Source organism: Pygocentrus nattereri, chromosome 16, assembly GCF_015220715.1.
Source record: "Pygocentrus nattereri isolate fPygNat1 chromosome 16, fPygNat1.pri, whole genome shotgun sequence".
NCBI classification, from domain to species: Eukaryota; Metazoa; Chordata; class Actinopteri; order Characiformes; family Serrasalmidae; genus Pygocentrus; species Pygocentrus nattereri.
Genome location: NC_051226.1, coordinates 32074400 through 32095191, shown reverse-complemented (window position 1 = coordinate 32095191; position 20792 = coordinate 32074400). Strand labels below are relative to the sequence as shown.

Genomic DNA, 20792 nt, shown 5'->3' with positions numbered 1-20792 from the left:
TATTAGATTACCTTAAATATTTAAATAAACTGTATCAATAAAAGGCTCACCATAATGACTGAATAAAAGATCAAATGATTGTTTTATTCTTTCATTATTTATTTATTTATTTATTATTTTTATTATTATTAAAGGAGAATTCCACCAATCTTTAAAGGTTCCTGCATAAGGGAGTGCGTGAGTTGTAAACTGATTCAGGGCGGTTTGGTGTGAAATGGTTCAGATTCCTTTACTGTGGTGGTGATAGGAACCAAGGGTCGCCATGACTACAACACAAATAGACATTTTTTTTACTGTGCAAAACCACCAGTGAACCTACACGTGTCTTCTGAGTTGATATGGAACGTTGATGATGGAAAAATAGTGGAAACTCTTAAATAATACGTTTTCTTTAGGGACTATTTTGCCCTCACAACACCTTGCATGTTATGTATCCCTCCACCATGAATGGATTTTAAGTTCATACGTATTGTAAAACAGTGTCTCGGACATCAGGCAGAGAATTCATAACCGTTTTATGTAGTAACTTTCTGTGAGGGAGCTTTAAGAGGTGGATGTCTGGTTCCTTTCACCACCACTGTGAACAGGTCTGTCTCAAGTTTCTCTAGGATGGAGTGTTTCACACCAAACCACTCTGAACGACTTTGCAGACAGATTATCTCACTCTCTAGATGGTGACTTGCTAGTGTTTAGCATCATAAACAAAAGTTCGTTTAGGGTTCACAGAGGTGCACACGGCCCTGTGTGGATAAGCAGTCAGAATAGAACTGACAAAGTCCTGATTGTCGTCACCAGGCTAGGTAGGAAAAATTGACTGGACTCGAAAATCGAGTTGCTGGACTGCTAGCAGAGTATAATATGCACTATAAGGCCACATATATGTGGATCCCTGCTCATCACACCTGTATGAGCTTGTTGAATGTCCCATTCCACAATCATGGGCATTAATATGGAGCTGTTCCCCCTTTGCAACTATAACAGTCTCCACTCTTCTGGGAAGCTTTCTACAAAATTTTGAGTGGGTCTGTGGGAATTGGTGCCCATTCAGTCAAAAGAGCATTTGTGACGTCAGACTCTGATGTTGGACGAGAGGGCCTGGCACACAGTTGATGTTCCAGTTCGTCCCAAAGGTGTTTAGTGGGGTTGAGGTCAGGACTCCACACCATGGGCAAGCCGTGTCTTTATGGAGCTTGCTTTTGGGTTCAGTTATGCTGGAACAGGAAAGGCACTTTCCCAAACTGCTGGCATAAAGCTGGAAGCAGGTAATTGTGTAAAATGTCTTTGTGCTGTAGCATCAACATCACTGTTTGCTGGTTTAGACATTAATGGCTGTATATTGAGTTATTTTGAGGGAAGAATAAATTTACACTGTTATATAAGCTGCACACAGACGACACTTTTGTGTCAAAGTGTCATTTTGTCAGTGTTGTCCCATGAAAAGATATACTTAAATATCTGCAGAAATGTGAGGGGTGTACTCACTTTTGTGATACACTGTATTTATGTAAATGTATGAAATGGAAATGTATTTAATGAAGCTCCTGACACACAGTTTGTGTGCTAATGTTGCTTCCAGAGGCAGTTTGGAGCTCTATAGTGAGTGATGCAACAGAGGAGGTGAGCACTTTAGTGCTCGGCAGCCCCAGGCTAAGAATTTGCGTTGTCTACTCATTCGTAGTTAAGCTATTGTTGCTCCTACAAACTTCTGTTTCACAATAATAGCAACTTATATTTGACAAGGGCAGATGTAGCAGATCTTACTGAATTGTTGGCCAGTAATATTTATATGTCCATGTATATTTTAACAAACAGCGAATTCACTATTAGCTAATTAAAATACTGCCACCTTGAAAGGTTAACCGACATTAACCACATCCTGAATACTTGTAGCTTAATAATGAAATAGAAGTGTAATTTTTCTTATTGAGCTTTTTCTGTGGTCTGTCTGTCCAGTCTGATTCTGGAATTTTCCTACAGCAGCCTCACTTTGGGTTTCAAGATTGCTGTCATGTGAAATGAGAGTGTAGACATCAGACTCTGTATGTGTGGGTGGAGCTTCTGAGGCTAGGGGAAGCTGTGGCTGTCATAGTCCTGAATGGAAGCTTCTGGATGCGGTGTGTAAATATGAGGGTTCCCTCGCAGGCTTTGATGTTCTGCTGGTGGAGCGGTCAGAGCCTCGGCCTGTCCAGCCTGAGCAGAGGGAGGGCTCTGAGAAGAGAAACACACAGAGCATGAGGGTGGAGACCAGAAAGTCACAGCTGGAGACATGGCGACTCTTTTCTTCCTCTGCATGTTCCTCAGTTGTTACTGTAAAACTCCAGCTACATTTTATACTGTGTGACACTTCATGATGAATGGGGTCAACAGAAATAGTACAAAAATGGAAATATATAACACTGAAAGTCTTTTTAGACCTATTTCAAACCTTCCATAAATATTTTTCTAATAGTTTACTAGATAAATTCCAGTTGTGTTTTCAGAGAAAGCATTGGTCTGTCTTGTGAATAACCTCAGGTTTAGCATTGATTCACATAACCCATCGGTTCTGGTCCTTCAGCATTCAATACAGTTGATCACAAGATCCTGGTCCATTGTCTTGAAATGATCCTCAGGTGAATCTTTAGAATGCTTTAAATCACATTTCATTATCAGTTCATTTCTTGTAGCATTGGGAAATCTTTGAGGTAAACATTTTAGCATTTCCTCTGGAGTTCTGCAAGGTTCCATTATAGGACCACTATCTTTGCGCGCTAACTCTCTCTCTCTCTCTCTCTCTGTTTTTCTCTCTCTGTTTTTCTCTCTCTCTCGCTCTCTCTTTTTATGTCTCTCTCTCTCTCTCTCTCTCGGTCTGACTCTGTGTGTTATGACTCCTTCACGCTACATCTACCAGCAGTATTAACCTGTTTATGTCCATGGTGGTCTGATTGGTGGGCTGTGTAAAATGTAATGAGTGTCGGTTAACCTGTGGCCTCACTGTGATCTAATGGTGACCTCCCTTTTGGACTGCCCAGAAGGCCTTCTCCTCCTCATTGTGCTGAAATGGAACAAAACTGAGACTTCAGGGTAATCTGCACATCGTAAAGGATTGTGTGTGTGTGTGTGTGTGTGTGTGTGTGTATGTGTGTGTGTGTGTGTGCGCATGTTTGTGTTTTGGTCAAGTCACACTCTTTGTTTGGGTAAATAGCCTGCATCCCCATGGGTTCCCTGAAAGACCTTTTAGCATTCATGGTCCATTCACCATGAGTGCCCCCCATCCCCACCCCAACTGAGGCAGCAGGGCATTTGGTTTGTCTCAACTCTGATGTTCAGGGAGGATCATCACTGTTTCAGCTGTTACTAACGTAGCTGTAACTGTAAACTTTAACATGTATAATTCACTAATATTAAACATGACAGCATTATTTATTTGGTAAATGCAGTGGTAATTTAGTTTGGTAATTGGTTATTTGGTAACTACTATGGTAATTACTAATTGAATAATGAGGTATTTTGAATCTACATTGCTAATTAGTAATTATTTCATTCGTTATGTGGTAACTATTATGCTGACTAGGAGTTTGATAACATATCAATGGTAACGATAAACAGTAGTTTGGTATTGAGTTATTTGCCAAGTACTGTGGTCATTAATAGTGCAGCAGTGTTATTTGGTTATTTGGCGGAGCTGGAGCCTATCCCAGCAGTCTTTGGGCTGAAGGCAGGTCGCTGTGTAATTAGTAGTTCATTATTTAGTTTTTTGGTATATCAGCTTTATTGGTGGTCAACTTATGTTTTTCTGGGCTGACACCAATAATACTTATTGCTAGACAAAAAGACTGATAACCTCTCTGGGGGCCAACGTGGATTTGGCATAAGTTGAACGAAGTGACATAGTTAGTTAAGTGATCCTTATTAGTGGGATTATTGTGGGAATGTTGAAATTTTACCTTAGGGGTTAAGTGCCTTGCTTGAGGCCATCGCCTTTCCGCTCACAAGGCTGGAGACCTAACTGCCAGCCCATGACTGCTCCACATTTGACGTTTAGAGTGTGACAGTTAACAGAGACACAAATCCCACAGTAAAACTCCACTGGAGGCGGGTTAGTTTTTAGCAGAGGAGGTGCGCAATGTTATTTGTGCATGATTTGGCCAGTTCCTACAGGATAAAGAATCTGTGTAATTAATTTCCCTCAAATTACCCCAAATAGCCTGGATCCAGCATCACAGCATAGTCGTTTACATTAGTATTATGTGACGGGTGCCACACATCCACTCATGCTGTCTGGTTAGATTATAAATATGGCGCCAAAAAAAAAAAAAAAAAAAAGTGATAGTGGGCGAGGGAGGAAACTGTACATCTCCTTCAATGTGAGGGTGAGGCCTGTTATCAACAGCGATTGCAAATGATGGAGCATAATCACAGCATATGGAGTCAACATACACTGAAGTGATGTGGATTTCAGAAGTCTTGAACTTGAGGAAAGAATTGAGTCAAATCAAGCTTCATTTCACTGTTCAACCTCAGCTCCCCCCCAAAACATGAAGGTACAGTTAATTATTAGTTGGTTTTGTTATTATGATGTACATGTCTGCTGTTATTGAGGAGCTACAAGTTCAGAACCATCAGCCAACTGTGTTTGCACACTGTGGAATTAGATCTCCACATTTAACCCATCCGTGCAGTGAAACACCCATGTATACATGCACACTAGTGAACAGTGAGCACACTTGCCCGGAGCGGTGGGCAGCCTGGGTAGCAACTGGGGGTTAGGTGCCTTACTCAAGGGCACTTCAGTCATGGACTGTCAGCTGAGGGGATTGAATCAGCAACCTTCTGGTCACAGGGCGGGTTACCTAACCTCCAGCCCACAGAAGTTAATGCACTCGGGAATTATTGCTGTCAGACTGTGAAAATTACACACACTGATTTATACTGGATTAAAATCACAGATCTCCATAATCACTCCGGTTACAGCAGCTCCCCACATTTAACTAATCCAGCTCCAACAGGGCTTAAGAGTGAACACAGTGTTTCATGAAGTACGAACAGGAAACATTCAAACACTATACAAAATGAAGTGCATGAGCTTCCAGACAGTATAAATATTTGACAACAAATATTGAACAAATGCAATGCTATTTTTATAGTAAATATCAAATAGATATTAATAAAATAAAACAATGAAAGAGGCTTAAAATCAAACACATCAGCACATGTAAGATCACAAGAGGCTTTAATTCAAACTGTGAAGAGCTACGTACTTTAAAGCACAGATAAACTGATTCAGACACCGCAGCGGTGAACACACACACACACACACACACACACACACACACACAGACCTCTATTCTCTACTGCTGGGCTGTTCTCCACATCTGTGTATGTGTGTGTGTGTGTGTCTGCATTTTTGTGTGTGGTTGGAAATGGTGTGTGTTTATAAAATGAGCAGACTGTCTGGACAAGACCTTGTCCAGCGTGTTTGAGTGTGTGTGTGTGTGTGTGTGTGTGTGTGTGTGCGCGCGAGTGTGAGTGAGAGAGAGAGAGAAAAGACCTTACATTTTCTGGCCGGAATGAAAGAATCTTCGTCTGTGAGGTCAGGTCTGGTCAAGGCTGCTATGGCTGTGTGTTAGTGTGTGTCCACGTGGGAGTGATCAAATCTGTTTCCATAACTTTATAACAGTGAACAGGACAGTAAATGGACAGTGTGGCCAAAAAATGATGGTCACAGTACATCACAGATCAGCATGACATCACAAGAAGAAAGGAAGCTCAGCAGTGATACAGTAGGACTTTATACTAATCCTGAATTATTTACCCAAAATACTGATTAAAAAGGTCGACTACTTCACACATTTGTGTGGTTAATTTTTGTCATATAATTATGACCATGCAGCAGCCACACTTGAAGAAGCACTGGCTTTGTATAGCTTATCCACTGCACATTCAAAAAAAAGCAACCCAAACATAAAATCAAATCAAATTTATTTGTATAGCGCTTTTTACAACGGATGTTGTCACAAAGCAGCTTTACAGAATTTCAGAAAAGAAAAAGTTTCAAGTGAACTGTAAGAATGTACAGAAACCCCCTAGTGGGCAAGCCAGGGGCAACAGTGGCAAGGAAAAACTCCCTCAGAACTGAGGAAGAAACCTTGGGAGGAACCAGGCTCACCAGGGGGGACCCATCCTCCTCTGGTCAAACTACCTACAAGTGATTATATTACTAATATTAACAGCAGTAATATTGGTATTAGGAATAACTAGGAGCCTATGAGAACATCAGCGTAGGGTGGGCAGCTCATCCGAGGTAGGTGGTTGGGGCGTGGGCAGCTGGTCTGAAGTGGGTAGCAGGAGGGCTCGGCAGTCAGTCGTCCTTCAGTGTCTAGCCGGACATATGGGTGATTGTATACTCGGAAAGAAAGCAGGTAAATGGAATTAGTTTTGTTCTATCCGTTTGTACATAAACAGGGAATGTAAACATTTACAGAGTGTGGCTAATGACTCCGGCAGATCTGACTATGACTATGACATGAACCAACAGAGCTTACAGTTCTGAGACTGCATTTCAGACCTAAGTTAAGATCTGACAGGTCAAAATAGGTTTTGTCACCAATTCCGATTACAGAAGCAAATCTGATCTTAATTTAGGAATTTTATCTTATCTTACAACATCTTATCTTCAGTTAGGAAATCTTAACTTAATCAATTGAAGTCTTCTGTTTCCTAGCAACCAACTATGGCATGCACCCGCCTCCCCAGGCCCCGATGGCTGCTCCAAACACAGAGCGGTGACAAACCCCAGTTAGGATGGTGGGGAGAGAGCTGCAAGTGGTGGTGGTGGTGGTGGTGGTGGGGTGGCGCAAAGCCAGACCTCTGCCGAGAGATGCGAGTGAGGGCAGGAGGAGGAGGACGATGGTGCTGGCCACAAGAGGCACGAGTCCAAGGAGCGAGTCCCGAGCTCTGCCGTCTGGGCCCAGCCCCCTGTTTGCAGCTCGGTGGAGCTCAGGACTTGCTTCTTGCCCTCGTACCTTTCATGGCTGGCATCCTACTCCCGCGGTCACTTGCGTCCCTCTGTGAAGCTCGGCGTTTGTGCTCCCACTCACTTGCCCTTCTCCCCCCTCCATCCTCACAGGGCTTCATCCTTGCTTTGAGTTCGGGCCCCACCTTCCGGCAGGCTCTCACAGCCACCATTGGGGCCTGGGGGGTGGGCGCATGCCATACCAACCATATGCACACAGGTGAAACGTAAACACATCATCAAAATAATGTTAAAAACTTAAGTTACAGCTGCCATTACTGGTGTAAAAATGGTCAAACTAAAATGTGATAAACTGTAAGTTGTGAATACTGTGAAAGCGTCCCCTGCTGTTTATCAGAGCATTCATGCTCCCCAGTTTCAGTCTCCATTTCCCAAATGCATTAACGGAGCGTGCTAATGTTATTTTTCCTAGTAAACAGACACACGTTCAGCTCTGTCTCCACATTATTCACCACCATCACTGTAACTGGGTGTGGTAACTATGGTAGATAACACAGTGGTCAAGTGATCTCCCTCTGATTTGTTTTATGACTTTATGGTTTTAACTGCTCTTCACAGTCACAACCAAGATCAGCCAGGCTCTGATTTGATTGGCTGGAGCCTTTTGTCAAGCAGAGTTTGTCTCAGTAGTAACACATCATCACACCTTCGTGCCACTTTTCAGCTCCAGGCTCGAAGGTCAGGCACTGCACAGGAAGGCTCTTCACCTGTCAATCCTATCATTGTATGTAAACTCCACCTACCAATCCTTCAGGAAGACTGTCTACCTGAATGTGTTTGGAATTGCAAGACAATCAAGACTGAACTTTGGAAGTGTGGAAAAATATCCCTGCAGATTTCTTTAAAATATTATATTTAGTTGTTGAGGCTTTCTGTTCAGTGTAGTATGTTTAACTTATTTTACCTGATGCAGAAAAAAGAATAACTTGTATTTATTTGTAAAGCTTTAAATGACTGCAGTGTATGAAATGTGCTACAGAAATAAACTTGCCTTGTCTTGAAGGCCATTTGACTGCTAATGAAATAAATGAAAGTGGGATCCATGACATTTGCAAAATACTGTACGTGTACCAATATTAGTGACTGTGCTACTTTGGGAACAAAGTCAAAGACCATTGCTATTAACCCCACTAACTACCCATTACTCGTTAACTATTATCCCCTCACCATTACCGTTTACATATTAGCCACTAACCATTACCCATTACTTATTATCCCCTAACCATTACTCATCACCTATTAGCCACTAACCATTACTCATTACCTATTAGCCACTAACCATTACTCATCACCTATTAGCCACTAACCATTACTCATTACCTATTAGCCCCTAACAATTACTCATCACCTATTAGCCACTAACCATTACCCATTACCTACTATCCACTAACCATTACCCATTACCTATTAGCCACTAACCATTACCCATTACCTATTATCCATGAACCATTACCCATTACCTATTATCCACTAACCATTACCCATTACCTATTAGCCACTAACCATTACCCATTACCTATTATCCACGAACCATTACCCATTACCTATTAGCCACTAACAATTACTCATCACCTATTAGCCACTAACCATTACCCATTACCTATTAGCCACTAACCATTACCCATTACCTATTATCCACGAACCAATACCCATTACCTATTAGCCACGAACCATTACCCATTACCTATTAGCCACTAACCATTACCCATTACCTATTATCCACGAACCATTACCCATTACCTATTAGCCACTAACCATTACCCATTACCTATTAGCCACTAACCATTACTCATTACCTATTATCCCACAACCTATTCCACTAAATTGACCATCATTTTCTTTAACTCTAAACCTGGTTTAATCTTAACCTTAACTTCACAGCACCACTGTTTAGAATCAACTGAGCTTCAATAGTTTGTTAACTATTTGAACATCTGTAGATGATCTATAGGGGACAATAGCGGACTGTCCGAAAAAAGTGAGACAGAAATTTTTATGGTTACAAAACCTGTTTTATCTCCTATCATTCAAAGGTAATGGTAAAAACTCTCTCTGTGTCTCTAAGCTGAGAGTATGTGTGATTTATGAATGTTGATTTGAGGTCAGAGCGGTTATTGAACTGTCGGTGCCGGACACTAAAGAGCCAATTGTGTTCGAGGCCACAGTGCAGCAGGACAGTTAAGTGAGTGTGAAGAATATTCGAATGGGGGGAGGGGGGATGGTAATGGTTCAGTGAGGGCCTGAGGAAGTACAGGAGAGAAGAACACAATGGCTCTTTGTGAAGGATCTATACTTCTGTTACACACTGATTGCAGCGGTTGCAGTTTTATTTTTATTAGCTGCACAGCGTGGTCATTGTGAGGAGAATGGCCAGCCGTTTCTCAGTAAAACTTGGCTCCTGCCCGTCTCACGGCTACTGTTTCAGAGAACTGGCCGTCCGTCCAGGTGCCAGACTCTCTCCTCCGCCTTCCACTCCCTCCATCAGTCCACAGGAGTTTGATTCTGTCCACTCATCTGATTCTTTCAAACTGCCCAGCTTAGTGATTCTTTGATTAACAGAAAAGTTTATTTATGTTGGGCAATCACTGAATCATCATCATCAAGGATAAAGTCAGAAGCCTTTTTTTGTCACTAGTCAATAATTTGTTTTGTTTATGTTAGCCTATATATCACTGGTGTGACAGGCTGCTGTTGGAAGAGAGTGAATGGGAATTGTGTGGGGCCTCACTGATTAGCTGATTAACTGGCTGGTAACCTGGGGGTTTTATGACTAATTTCAGTTTCTCTCATTTCCTTGCAGCACTGATTTAGAGGGCGAGAGAGAGAGAAAGAGAGAGAGAGGACACGCCTGAGTGACGCCCACAGGAAGTGACTACAGCGCCTATCTCCCCCTGGAGTCCTTACCTGGACAGGTGAGTGGATGCTGTGTGATGTGGGCCAAACACTGAGAGGCTTTTATATATATATATATTGTGTGTGTGTATGTGTGTGTATATATATATATCTCCATCCATCCATCCATCCATCATCTTCCGCTTCTCCGGGGTTCGGGTCGCGGGGGCAGCATCCTGAGCAATGAAGCCCAGACCTCCCTTTCCCCAGCCACTTCCACTAGCTCCCTGGGAGGGATTCCGAGGCGCTATAGTCACGTCAGCGTGTCCTGGGTCTTCCCCGGGGTCTCCTCCCCGGTGGACTTGCCTGTGACACCTCCCAAGGGAGGCGTCCAGGAGGCATCCTAACAAGATGCCCGAACCACCTCAACTGGCTCCTCTCGACGTTAAGAAGCAGCGGCTCTACTCCGAGTCCCTCCCGGATGACCGAACTTCTCACCCTATCTCTAAGGGAGAGTCCAGCCACCCTGCGGAGGAAACTCATTTCAGCCGCTTGTATTCGCGATCTCGTTCTTTCGGTCATTACCCAAAGCTCATGACCATAGGTGAGGGTGGGAACGTAGATCGACCAGTAAATCGAGAGCCTTGCCTTATGGCTCAGCTCTTTCTTTACCACAACAGACCGGTAAAGAGCCCGCATCACTGCTGACCCAGCACCAATCCGCCTGTCAATCTCCCGCTCCCTTGTACCATCACTCGTGAACAAGACCCCGAGATACTTAAACTCCTCCACTTGAGGCAAGAGCTCATCCCCGACCCAGAGAGGGCTCTCCACCCTTTCCCGCGTGAGAACCATGGCCTCGGATTTGGAGGTACTGATCCTCATCCCGGCCGCTTCACACTCGGCTGCAAACCGATCCAGTGAAAGCTGAAGTTCATGGCCTGATGTCCCCAATAGGACCACATCATCTGCAAACAGCAGTGATGTGACCCTGAGGTCACCAAACCGGACACCCTCCATCCCCTGACTGCGCCTAGAAGTTCTATCCATAAAAATTATGAATAGAATCGGTGACAAAGGGCAGCCCTGACGGAGTCCAACTCTCACTGGGAAAAAGTCTGACTTACTGCCGGCCATGCGAACCAAGCTCCTGCTTTGTTTGTACAGGGCCTGAATGGCTCGTAGCAAAGAGCCATGTACCCCGTACTCCCGAAGCACCTCCCACAGAATACCCCGGGGAACACAGTCGAATACCTTCTCCAAATCCACAAAGCACATGTGGACTGGTTGGGCAAACTCCCATGAACCCTCAAGAATCCTGGAGAGGGTAAAGAGTTGGTCCAGTGTTCCACGACCAGGGCGGAACCCGCACTGCTCCTCCTGAATCCGAGGTTCGACTATAAGCCGGACTCTCTTCTCCAGTACCCTTGCATAGACCTTACCAGGGAGGCTGAGGAGTGTGATTCCCCTGTAGTTGGAACACACCCTCCGGTCCCCCTTTTTAAAAAGAGGCACCACCACCCCAGTCTGCCAATCAAGTGGCACCACCCCCGATGTCCACGCAATGTTGAAAAGGCGTGTCAGCCAAGACAGCCCCACAACATCCAGAGCCTTGAGGAACTCGGGACGGATCTCATCCACCCCTGCAGCCCTGCCGCCAAGGAGCTTTTTAACTACCTTAGCGACTGGACAAGCCTATTCCCGTGTCCCCAGACTCTGCCTCTTCACTGGAGAACGTGTTGGTGGGATTGAGAAGGTCCTCAAAGTATTCCTTCCACCGCCCAATGACGTCTTCAGTCGAAGTCAGCAGCACACCATCTCCACTATATACAGTGCTAGTGGCACACTGCTTTCCCCTTCTGAGTCGCCTGACGGTTTGCCAGAATCTTTTCGGAGCCGACTTAAAGTCACTTTCCAAGGCCTCACCGAACTCTTCCCACACCCGGGTTTTTGCCTTGGCAACGACTGAAGCCGCAGATCGCTTGGCCTGTCGATACCTGCCAGCTGCCTCTGGTGTCCTACAGGCCAACCATATCCGGTAGGACTCCTTCTTCAGCTTGACGGCATCTCTCACCTGGGGTGTCCACCACCGGGTTCGAGGATTACCGCCCCGACAGGCACCAACTACCTTGCGACCACAGCTACAGTCAGCCGCTTCAACAATGGAGGAGCGGAACATGGCCCATTCTGAGTCAATGTCCCCCACCTCCCCCGATATCTGGTCAAAGTTCTGACGGAGGTGTGAGTTGAAGATCAATCTGACAGGTTCTTCTGCCAGACGTTCCCAGCAAACCCTCACTATACGTTTGGGTTTGCCTGGTCTGACTGGCATCTTCCCCCACCACCTGATCCAACTCACCACCAGGTGGTGATCAGTTGACAGCTCAGCTCCTCTCTTTACCCGAGTGTCCAGTACACATGGTCCGCTGACACGACTACAAAGTCAATCATTGAACTGCGGCCTAGGGTGTCCTGGTGCCATGTGCACTTATGGACATCCTTGTGTTCAAACATGGTGTTCGTTATGGACAAACTGTGGTTTGCACAGAAGTCCAAAAACTGAACACCACTCGGGTTCAGATCAGAGAGGCCATTCCTCCCAACCACACCCCTCCAGGTCTTAATGTCGTTGCCCACGTGAGCGTTGAAGTCCCCCAGTAGGACAATCGAGTCTCCAGGAGGAGCACTTTCAAGCACCCCTTCCAAGGACTCTATGAAGGCTGGGTATTCTGAACTGCTGTTCGGTGCATAAGCACAGACAACAGTCAGGACCCGTTCCCCAACCCGAAGGCGTAGGGAAGCTACCCTCTCGTCCACCGGGGAAAACCCCAACATACAGGCGCCGAGTCGAGGGGCTATGAGAAAGCCCACACCTGCCTCTCACCATGGGCAACTCCAGAAAAGAAAAAAGTCCAGCCCCTCTCAAGGAGATTGGACCCAGAGCCCAAGCTGTGTGTTGAGGTGAGCCCGACTATATCTAGCCGGTATCTCTCGACCTCGAGCACCAACTCAGGCTCCTTCCCCGCCAGTGAGGTAACGTTCCAAGTTCCAAAAGCCAGTTTCAGCAACCGAGGATCAGATCGCCAAGGCCCACCCTTCGGACACTGCCCGATCCACAATGCACCACACCCCTACTACTGCCCCTCCCATTGGTGGTGGGTCGATGGGAGGGGGGACTCATGTAGCTCCTTCGGGCTGGGCCCGGCCGGGCACCATGAGTGAATCCCCGGCCACCAGACGCTCGCTGGCGAGCCCCTCCCCCAGGCCTGGCTCCATATATATATATATATATATAATATATTTTATATATATATATTTTATATATATATATATAAAATATGTATATATGCCTAGGGAACGCTTTTTCTTGAAATTTTCCAGCCGCTGACTGAAACATCCCTGACTCAGCACCCCAGCTAAACAGTCTAACATTAGTATGGTTTGCACCGTTTTTATGGTGTTATTTGTGTTTATTTATGACATATTGGTGTAATGGTTATGACCAAGGTCAGCAATAAGAAGAGATTTCAGCCCATGTACCTGGTACTTCCGATATACTATATATGAGTCATCAGCCAGTCAGCTAAATGGGATAACATTGGTGTAGTTTGTACTGTATGTACAGTGTGCTATATGCGCTTATTTGCGGGTAACCTATAAAACGGTTATCACGGAGATTAATCTCACTGTTTGTACCTATTCTCTGAGTGTGTTATTCTCATTAGCAAAGTGGACATTTTGAAGAAAAAAACTACACAAGATGTGAAGATTGTAGGAATCAAAGGTTCACATCTGTTGCTCTATCAGCAGAAATTTCCCATTAAAAGGCCTGAGTTTTAAATGATATTTAAAGGACCTTTTCACCACAGAAACCTACTTAATGGCCCCTGTGATGAATTTTTTGGTCAGGGCTGTTAGCGTCATGCAAAAAGCATTGTGCTGACCTGTCCACACCTGCTCTTACATGGCTGTGTGTGGTTTTGGGCAAAGTGTCCCCCATTTGAGTTTGGGAAATGGTCCTCAGGGTCTGAATGTGGCTGCACAGCTGGACTGTGGGCAGGCCTGGGCTCCAAATACCCGTAAACCCCCAGCTGTGGCTGACATTAGAGTGCTGGGTGGAGTATGTGGTGCCAAATTAGAGGACAAGGATGTTGCTGCAACATAGAGCTGTAAGAGAGATACACCTTGTTTTTTGTGTCTAAGTGGTCTTGACAAAGTAAAGCTACTGTCCTTTTTTTATTGTTCTGTTATATTTTTATAAGTTTTTCATGGGTCTTAGTTTTCCAGCTAGAACCACAAACTTTGTAGGTTCTTTGAGCATATATGGGAATAATATGCTTAGGCTTTTGGTACGAATCAGCGGTTTTCTCAGAAGAAATTAAGGGCAGAATGTTCCGAATCTCACTAATGAATCAAAAATTCAAATCAAACTGGCACAAATGATGTCACCCCTCTCTGATATTACATACAGACTCACATACATACTACCAGTACAGTTATACATGCACATTAGCAACCACCTGGGATACCATAGCAATAGCCTAGCAACCACCAGGGATGACAGTACTGGCCAAGCAACACCTGGGATAGCAATGTAATGCCATAAAATACCTTAGAAAAACACCTGGGATTCCATGGCAAAGGCCTTATCTTATTAACCATCTGGGATAACATAGCAACACCTTAGCAACCACCTAGGATATCATAATAGTTGCCTTGCAACACTTCAGCAACTACCTGGGATTTCATAGCTTTTATAACCTTACATTTGTTCTGTTCAAAAACGTTCCTTTCTAAGATATAAATTGTCATTATGTTTCTAACATCGCCTGCCGTGTGAAGGTACATGCGTTGAGTTGATGGAACGGAACTTAAGCAGTATTTATACAACAGTTAGTTCTGGCCACGCAAACTGATTTCGCTATAACATCACGGGTTTTTCACAAACACTGTATCACTCAGTTCCCAAACTGTCGTCACCACGGAGCAGCTTTTCAGTCGGTAGCTGAGACAGAAGAACAGTTGAACAACCTGGAATCAGCCAGAAATGAACCCAATACCATTCGCCAAAGTGTAGCCTCATCATCAGAGTCTGACCAAATCAGACTGAGCCATAAAACTGAAATAAAGCTGCTAAGTGCTGATGACGTTTTTGGAGTTTAGTGTAAGGAGCTGGAGAACAAACTGTCGGCTGTGCAGCGAATGGGTGGAGATCGTTACTCTGATGTAGCAACAAGCTGCGTGACCAAATCACAGCTGTTATGTTATTACACGATAACACACTCCCTCTCGGGTTCTACTGCTTAAATATAGGATTATGCTGTGACATCATGCAAAACCTGCTTATATTTATCTACATCAAATAGAACTGACACATCAAACCGCTGATACCTGCCCTGCTCACCCTGCTCTCTGCGGGTTGTTGATATGTGTTACAGGAGTTATGATGGGAAAAAGGCCCTCAGCCCCCTCAGCCCCGCTGTTTTGCATTTCTACTGTTTTGTGACCGAGTGACCCCCATTTCTGATATAGTCCATTGCATGCCACATATAAGTCGAGTTAGTTTGACAAATGTGGATCGTTTAGGAGTAGAGTGATCTAACCTTTGGAGAGGACTTGCCGCAACTTCTTTGTTAAATACAGCTCAGGTGGTCTTAAAGGTGAGAGAGACTGACACTTCAGAGGGACTTTTGAGATGGCTGCCACTGTGGTTAGCCATGTGATGGACTTTTGTTCACAGTGTTGTAGCATGTTCACGCTCAAAGCCTGCTACATTAGCAGCACGGCTCATTCACACCTGCAGCCCTGTTTATCTCACTCCATTAATCCCCAGATTCATTTTATCGCTACTCTGAATAAACAAAAAACAAAAATTAGTTCCTGATGCCTGATTTAACCTCATAACATTGGGCTTGTGAGCTGCCTGTAGCTGAGTTAGACCATTAAAAAGCAACTGAACACTCATGTTCTGTTTACATCATAACAGAATCCACTAACTGGCAGTCTGGCATGTGAGGTTCTGTGTTTTTCTTGACCACAGAAAAAGGCCTGGACCTTCATTTCCAGAAAATAATAATATTTGCAATATTGGTCAGAAAAATTGCATATGTTTTTGCCCAAATGCTGTATTGTTTTTTTGCAGTAGCAGCTGTGTATTTACATTTACAGCATTTGGCTAACGCACGTGTCCAGAGCGACTTACAATTTGATCCTTTTTACACAGGTAGGCAAAAGTAGTGTTAGGAGTCTTGCCCAAGGTATAGTGTTTGCCCAGGCAGGGATTGAACACCAGCCTACAGCGTAGAAGGCAGAGATGTTACCCACTACACTATACCAACCACATGTACAAATGAGGGTCAGATTTTTGTTTTACTCAAGTGGTCTGCCAATCATTTCCACTGTGATCAAGATGAAGTCTTGTATAGGGATCATTCTGTAGAAACTTCCACTTTTCAATCTGTCCACAGGAGTCACTGGTGTTACTGATCTTCAATGGTGCATAAGAAGGTAACACCAGTGACATTTTTGACGAAAAACTGCATTTTACAAAACAGCTGCAACAGAGCATCAAACCACATGTTGTCAATTGTGGAATATCCACTAAAATGTGTAATTGAATCCATTTGATTTCTATTTTTTCACAATTACCTGAGAATAAAGTCGGTCACACCAGTGACTTCAGCTAAAAGCTTCATATGAAATCACGAGCTAAATGAGCGAATTTCTGATAACTGAGAAAGCACAGTGGACTTTTCTTCATAGACCCTCAGAAAACAGGTAAAAGGAAGTCAAGTGATGTCATCAGTGTGATTTTTATTTTGAAATAAGAGATTTTTTTGTCACGCAGTAACACCAGTGACACGACTCTTGGGGACTGCAACGTTGATTATATATTTTATGTATATCTTTGTCATTTATTTAATATATTTCATAGTTATGTAGCGATTATTGCAGGTAAAATTGTGTTAAAACGTGGCACTCTTTACACATGACTGCGAGGATGAGCTCTTCTGTGCAAAGGTATAAAATTCAGGTCCAGAAAGTAAAAATCCTTCCCAGGATTTTGTTCCACCTGCCTGGACAGCTGTGCTGCTGGTTTGATCCAACTAGAGAAGCCAGGCCATAGGAACAAAATCCTGGGCTAACGGTTAAGTGGTAGGGGCAAGGGGTGAAAGGGATTGGGCTTTAGACATGCAGTTAGGACCATCCAAAGCACTAGGGTATAAATTTCCATTATTTCTTAGCTGGGTTAGCCTCTAGCACTAAACAAAAGAAGGAAACCTCAGAGAACAGACGCATCTAGGCTGACCAGCTACGTTTAGGGATCAAAACTACAGAAATTAGGCAGAACTGTTGCTTTAGTTTCATGCTATTTTGACCTGAGCAGTGCGCACACTTGTGAGGAAACACAAAGCACATATAGCCTGATCTAAAAACCAGCATCCACTGCTGCTCCCGCTTTGCCCTATTGTCCCCCCCAACAAGGCCATTGCCCTGCATCCGCTGGTGCCGTGCTTGCGAGCTGTTTGTGAGGACTTGCTGTTTCAGTGGTGTGTGTGTGTGTGTTTGTGTGTGTGTGTGGAGAGAGAGAGGATGCAGTGTGATATTGCTGATGTCCACCTACCTCTTTTTCAGAGAGGAAATCTTCTAAAATAACAAACAAAACAGAGCAGGACCGAAATAGAGCCCCTCACATCCTGTTATCATTGACCTACTCTGAACACACGGCTAACTCCACATTATCTTCTAATAAGACGACCTACAGTGTGAGGTACAGCAAATTAAGGTAAATCTATGTCCTGTTTTTCTGTTGAACTGTGCCTGCGTGGGCCAGTTGAGGAACTTTGTAAGGATGGTACACATGTCGCTGTGACCTCCATTATCGCACACTTCTACATGGCCCTCTGGACTCCAATACTGACCAATTGATGAGCGGTCTGATCACACAGCGAGATGGATGTTGCCGGCGACAAATACCTGGTCACTTTGTGTGTCTTGAGCACCAGGATTATGTCAGGATGAAGCCAAACCACATAATTCAAATCTAAATGCACCCAAGACACATTTAAAACAAACAAATCTGATCACTCAAACCACTTCAGAAGGGCCGACCGAGAACCTAGTACAACATAAACTCCTCCCAGTACAACATAAACTCCTCCCAGTAGAATAGAAACACCTCCCAGTAGAACAGAAACACCTCCCAGTAGAACAGAAACACCTCCCAGTAATACAGACACTCCTCCCAGTATAACCAAAAACACCTCCCAGTAGAACACAAACTCCTCCCAGTACAACTGAAGCTCCTCCTACTACAACCAAAGCTATATTATATCATATAGTTACACATATTTTTCATGAAATGGTAAAATGTCTCCCTTTCAACACCTGATATGTGTTCTATGTTCTAGAATTCCATCTTTTTTGGGATTGGGGTTGTATTAAAGCTGTGCTTTGTAAGATTTGGGATCATCTCTGGTGGAAACATGTAGTTTAATGCAAAGTGTGTAAGAGCATTTTGTAAAGTGGGTTGTGATTTAGACCCCTCACTCAGAACTCTGTGAATGTGACTTATTCAATAAGAATTGTGCATGTGTGTATGTGTATATATACAGCATGATTCAAAAAGATTCATCCGATTTCAAAATGATTTATTTCACTTGTGAATCATTGCAGAACAGAGCAGTAAACTGTAAGTGGTTTAAGTCAGCATAAAGGTGCTGTTAGAGGTTCACTGCTAACAAAAACCACGTTGCACAGTTATGATGAATTCACTCTTATTGAAGTGGAGAACACAAAACGCTTTCTAATCAGGGGTCGCATCTCCACACAGACTGAAGGGAGCATCACTCAGAAACTCTGTGACCCCCTCTTTCAATTGGATTGTGATTGGTTCCTAGGCACCTAGGCACATAGTGTAAGTGAGAAGGTTTTTCCCCAGGGGGTGTGCGGGGGCTGGTCTGGGTGAGTCTTTTACCCCCTGTGGCTGGTGGGCAGTTTGGTGGGGGTTAGAAAGGATCTGCTAATGGTTCTAGATAATAGGAGCTATGTGTGAAAGCGGTGTTGGGTTTCTGGAATTGTCAGTGGAAGTGCTCTTAAATCAGCGCAAACAGAAGAGCCTGGAATGCTGCTCGTGTGGGGGAGGAACAACCCCCCCCCCCTGCCAACACCCCCCACAAACACACTGCCATTCAAAAGGGTGGAATCATTTCATTGTAAAAAATAATATGTTGTATTACAAAAATCAGCCCCACAGTTTAAGTATTAAGTGATATTTTTTTGATCCCACAACCAGGGAAATTCCACCTCTGCATTTAACCCATCCATGGAGTGAAACACCACATACACAGATGAGCACACTTGCCCGGAGCGGTGGGCAGCCCTATCCACGGCGCCCGGGGAGAAGTTGGGGGTTAGGTGTCTTGCTCAAGGACACCTCAGTCATGGACTGTTGGCCCTGGGGATTGAACCGGCAACCTTCTGGTTACAGGGCCAGATCCCTAACCTCCAGCCCACGACTGCCCCCAGTGAACCCAAAACTTGAGAGCATTTAAAACAACATATATTTTTACAGTATCGTCATTAATTATTTTCATTACTTTTATATCACATTACCAATAATACACAGTATATATAATTTTATGTACTGCTTTTGGAACAACAATAAGTTATTAAATGATATATAATATACTGGAATTACTTGTTTACGTTCCACCAGATTATCTGCCTCAGTATTAGGTCACCACTTCTGAAATACAAAGAGTCTGGACTACTGCCTTCTCAGTTGTTTAAGGATCTTGTACAGTTTTGTTCATTTGCATTAAACTGTCTAATCTGTCTAATCTAATCAAATTAGTTTTGAATGACTGAGTGTGTCAGAGCAGATAGGGTTTCCTGGACTGTCCAGGTGACCACCATGTCCAGGGCTGATGTGGTTACTCTGCGGCAGCATTTCCGCATCTCGGATGTGCCACACGCTGCTGTCTGAGGGAACTGGTCTCTGAAGTTCTTCTGCAGCTGCGTTCATTGTAATTAGGGAGGTGCTGAAATTTCAATGATTACTGACAAGATTTGTGCTTGTTCACCAGTGTTTTCTTATTTGGGATGTGTTCTTAGGTAAGAACAGAATCTACACACACTCAAGAGCACAAAGGTGAGAGCATTTCTGAGTGTTGAGAACATCAATCTGAGGTAGACATTTTCTTAGGACTTTCTCAAGAACACATTGAAGAAGAAACTTAGGAGGATATTGGAGAATGTTTTATTTCAAAAATATTTTTCAATATATATATCAAAAAACAATTATAAAAATACACAGAATTTAGATTTCTGAAAAAGAGAATAATTCATAATATATACTCAATAATTAGTGGTAAACACTGAATAATTCATAAAAGACACTAAAGTATTCATAGTAAATACTGAATAATTTATAGTAGATACTGAATAATTCATAATAGCCGCTAAATAATTTATAGTAGATACGGAATAATTCATAGTAGTTGCTGAATAATTTATAGCAGATACTGAATACATAGTAGATACTGAGTAATTCATAGTAATTGATGAATAATTCATATTAGATACTTAATAATTAACAGTAGATACTGAATAATTCATAATGGTTGCTAAATAGTTCATAGTAGATGTTGCATAATTCATAGTCGATACTAAATAATTCATAGTAGTTGCTGAATATTTCATATTAGATGCTGAATAATTAACAGTAGATACTGAATAATTCATAGTAGTTGCTGAATAATTCATATTAGATGCTGAGTAATTAATAGTAGATACTGAATAATTCATATTAGATGGTGAATAATTAATAGTAGATACTGAATAATTCATAGTAGTTGCTGAATAATTTATAGTAGATCCTGAGTAATTCATAGTAGTTGCTGAATAATTCTTATTAGATGCTGAATAATTAATAGTAGATACT

General features: G+C 43.4%; 1 protein-coding gene across 1 annotated transcript in view; it reads left to right on the top strand.

The window, feature by feature from the left end:
* The window catches only part of lhfpl2a (LHFPL tetraspan subfamily member 2a), a 75722-nt gene that overhangs the window by 22985 nt on the left and 31945 nt on the right, over nucleotides 1-20792 (top strand). The window contains exon 2 of the mRNA XM_017683805.2: nucleotides 9816-9927. The gene's annotated coding sequence lies outside the window, so the exon portion shown is untranslated. The remainder of the gene's footprint in view (nucleotides 1-9815; nucleotides 9928-20792) is intronic.